The following is a 4,520-nucleotide window of genomic DNA, read 5'->3' as shown; positions in this document are numbered from 1 at the left end:
TTGTATCAGCTGTTTGAAAAACAATGTTCACCACACTCAATGGAGCCAAAAACGTCACATCTTAAATCTGTATTTCCTCTGTGAAACACGTTGAGATTCTAGCACCCAGGGAAGGCGAAAGCATTCAAACACTATCCTCATCGTCATCTTGTGGAAAAAAGTCCTCAAAAACACACAATCTGTTCAAAACATCCTTAAACGTTCAATTCAGGACAACAGGAATGCCAATAACTTACTCATTGTGAGTGTTCTTAGTCTGTGTGACGAATGCTATGTTGCAAAATACTGTGTCGGGACATATACACTGCCCTCCTTGAGAAATCTTGTCATAAATTAACAGACAAGTTCAAGAGGAGCTTTAATCAGTTTCTCAGGCAGTCCTTGACGTAGGCATGCACGTGGCAAGTGTTGGGATTGATTTATTGATAGACCATTTAAAATAAATATTAGATTAGAGGCATTCTGTTTACTTTGGAAACCAAATAATTAACTTTGCCCATTCAGCAAAAATAAATAACAGATATGATTTTAGACTTAGGCCTAACCATGTAATAACATCCAATATGCAATGGTTGATTAGACATAGCTGACTTTGTTAGGGTTATATTCTTACTAAAGAGTCCATACAGTATAGTGGATTATCCTAGAAGGTCTATCTGGTAAACACTCCACCCTATCCTCTATATTATTATGTCGTAAGTAGAAAAACAGAAGACCTAGCCCTTTTTTCTCCAGTACAACCATAACATACATTTTACATGTCTCATAAAAGTGCTATTTGAAAAAATATGACACATTTAAAAAGCTTTAGACAAATATGTACTTAAAAATGTCATCTAAAAGATTGCCTATTTTTTTCAAGTCACAAACGCAGTGCTGTTTGCTTCTGTAAACAAGATGCCAGTGTGGCACAATACAAATTCTGTTATGTTGGTTTGTATGGACAGTGTAGACAAAGATTTTTATAACTTAACCCAAGATAGACCATAGCCTGTCCTTTCTTAGTCCACTCTGTACGTAACAGATTCTAGTTTTGGGAACAGAAAACTGTATTGAGATCAAATGTTTCATTAATCAGAAAATGTGCATAATGTTGGTTAAAATCCATCTCTCTCCATCTCCTACCACTGCTGGCCACTAGGCTTCCTCTCATCACCATATTTTGTAGTGAGTGGATACGCCAACCGGATGATTCACACTTATACATCCGGTGAAATATCTGGCTCATTGTTCTGTGCTATAACTGCAGTCCAGATTATATATGCTATTGGCTTCAATAGTGAGTGAGTGAGTGAGTGAGTGAGTGAGTGAGTGAGTGAGTGAGTGAGTGAGTGCATTTTTCAATGTTAAATTTTTTTATTTCACCTTTATTTAACCAGGTAGGCTAGTTGAGAACAAGTTCTCATTTACAACTACGACCTGGCCAAGATAAAGCATAGCAGTGTGAACAGACAACAACACAAAGTTACACATTGAGTAAACAATAAACATGTCAATAACACAGTAGAAAAAATAAAAAAAGAGTCTATATATACATTTTGTGCAAAAGGCATGAGGAGGTGGGCGAATAATTACAATTTAGCAGATTAACACTGGAGTGATAAATTATCAAATGGTAATGTGCAGGTAGAGATACTGGTGTGCAAAAGAGAGATCACAAAGAGATTAGGCTATAAAGTAACATCACAAAATATGTGGTTATCTCACCTAGCTATCTTTATTTTATTTGAATTCAACTTTATTTAACTAGGCAAGTCAGTTAAGAAAAAAAAACGTATTTACAATGAAGGCCTACCCCGGCCAAACCCTGCGCCACTCGGGAGCCCTTAAGATGAATGCTCTAACTGTAAGTCGCTCTGGATAAAAGTGTCTGTTAAATGACTAAAATGTAAGATACACTTACAGAGCATCAAAGAAACTTCCATAGTACACAGGTCAATACAAAGGTCTTACACATGTGGAGGAATGTACATGTGGTGTCAGGGGTTCACCTAGGGGTCATGATGAGGGCTGTACCAAATGTTTTATTTATTATAATAATAGATTATGCTTATGTTGTATTAAGATAAGGAGAGGGGTTATAAGACCCCTCCCTCCTTACATTTGCAGGGTCCTAGACTACAGATTAACAATATACAGTATATATACAGTGGGGGAAAAAACTATTTAGTCAGCCACCAATTGTGCAAGTTCTCCCACTTAAAAAGATGAGAGAGGCCTGTAATTTTCATCATAGGTTCACTTCAACTATGACAGACAAAATGAGAAAAAAAAATCCAGAAAATCACATTGTAGGATTTTTAATGAATTTATTTGCAAATTATGGTGGAAAATAAGTATTTGGTCACCTACAAACAAGCAAGATTTCTGGCTCTCACAGACCTGTAACTTCTTCTTTAAGAGGCTCCTCTGTCCTCCACTCGTTACCTATATTAATGGCACCTGTTTGAACTTGTTATCAGTATAAAAGACACCTGTCCACAACCTCAAACAGTCACACTCCAAACTCTACTATGGCCAAGACCAAAGAAAGAGGTAGTTGTTTGGGCTAAATTATAGGTGGGCTATGTACAGGTCCAGTAATCTGTGAGCTGCTCTGACAGCTGGTGCTTAAAGCTAGTGAGGGAGATAAGTGTTTCCAGTTCCAGAGATTTTTGTAGTTCGTTCCAGTCATTGGCAGCAAAGAACTGGAAGGAGAGGCAGCCAAAGAAAGAATTGGCTTTGGGGGTGACCAGAGAGATATACCTGCTGGAGCGCATGCTACAGGTGGGTGATGCTATGGTGACCAGCGAGCTGAGATAAGGGGGGACTTTACCTAGCAGGGTCTTGTAGATGACATGGAGCCAGTGGGTTTGGAGACGAGTATGAAGCGAGGGCCAGCCAACGAGAGCGTACAGGTCGCAATGGTGGGTAGTATATGGGGCTGTGGTGACAAAACGGATGGCACTGTGATAGACTGCATCCAATTTGTTGAGTATGGTATTGGAGGCTACATCGCCGAAGTCGAGGATTGGTAGGATGATCAGTTTTACAAGGGTATGTTTGGCAGCATGAGTGAAGGATGCTTTTTTTGCGAAATAGGAAGCCAATTCTAGATTTAACTTTAGATTGGAGATGTTTGATGTGGGTCTGGAAGGAGAGTTTACAGTCTGACCAGACACCTAGGTATTTGTATTGTCCACATATTCTAAGTCAGAGCCGTCCAAAGTAGTGATGTTGGACAGGTCGGGCAGGTGCAGGCAGCGATCGGTTGAAGAGCATGCATTTAGTTTTACTTGTATTTAAGAGCAATTGGAGGCCACGGAAGGAGAGTTGTATGGCATTGAAGCTTGCCTGGAGGGTTGTTAACACAGTGTCCAAAGAAGGGGCAGAAGTATAGAGATGGATCAGAGACTCACCAGCAGCAAGAGCGACATCATTGATGTATACAGAGAAGAGAGTCGGTGCAAGAATTGAACCCTGTGGCACCCCCATAGAGACTGCCAGAGGTCCAGACAACAGACCCTCCGATTTGACACACTGAACTCTATCAGAGAAGTAGTTGGTGAACCAGGCGAGGCAATCATTTGAGAAACCAAGGCTGTCGAGTCTGCCGATGAGGATGTGGTGATTGACAGAGTCGAAAGCCTTGGCTAGATCAATGAATACGGCTGCACAGTAATGTTTCTTATCGATGGCGGTTAAGATATCGTTTAGGACCTTGAGCGTGGCTGGGGTGCACCCATGACCAGCTCTGAAACCAGATTGCATAGCAGAGAGGGTATGGTAAGATTCGAAATGGTCGGTAATCTGTTTGTTGACTTGGCTTTCGAAGACCTTAGAAAGGCAGGGTAGGATAGATATAGATATCTTATAAAGAAACATTTTGAGACATGTGTGACTGAGACAGAACTCTGCAGGGGAGTGTAAGAGATAAGAGACAAGTCAGACATTCCACAATTAATCAACTTGTGGAGTGGACATTTACTGCCTAGGCCTTAGAAAACACTGGAACTATCGTATCTCTCTTGCAAGTTTATATAGCTGTGTATGCATGAGCTTGGTCTGATGAGTAGAATGTAACGACGTATGCAGTGACATCACTAGGGATGGACTTCGGGTTTAATAAAATAACTTGGGACCTTTTCTATTTTGCAGAACTTACTCAGGAACATGCGTAATATGCACCTGTTGTCAACTTCTGTCTGCAATTGCATTAATAAAGTATTTTGAATGATTTCATTAAAGCTATTGTCATAATGCTAATTTCACCAATGAGCCAATGATTGACAAGGAACAAGGAACGAATCCCAGATATTGTAATCTGAATTATTTGACACATTTCGATGATTTGGACGTCTTACCAAGGCACAATGAAATAATTATCTTATCTTATTTTGTGATGTGCACAATTATTCAGCCATGCATCACACGCTGTTAAATAAAAAAAATGCCAAAGCATGTCCATCACTCATCACGAAGTACTGGGTTAGTCATGGATGTCAAGTCAAGACAGAAGGATCTTTGAATGTGAAATGGGA

Source organism: Oncorhynchus clarkii, chromosome 2 (assembly GCF_045791955.1).
Source record: "Oncorhynchus clarkii lewisi isolate Uvic-CL-2024 chromosome 2, UVic_Ocla_1.0, whole genome shotgun sequence".
Classification (NCBI taxonomy): domain Eukaryota; kingdom Metazoa; phylum Chordata; class Actinopteri; order Salmoniformes; family Salmonidae; genus Oncorhynchus; species Oncorhynchus clarkii.
Note: the sequence above shows the minus strand (reverse complement) of the source record.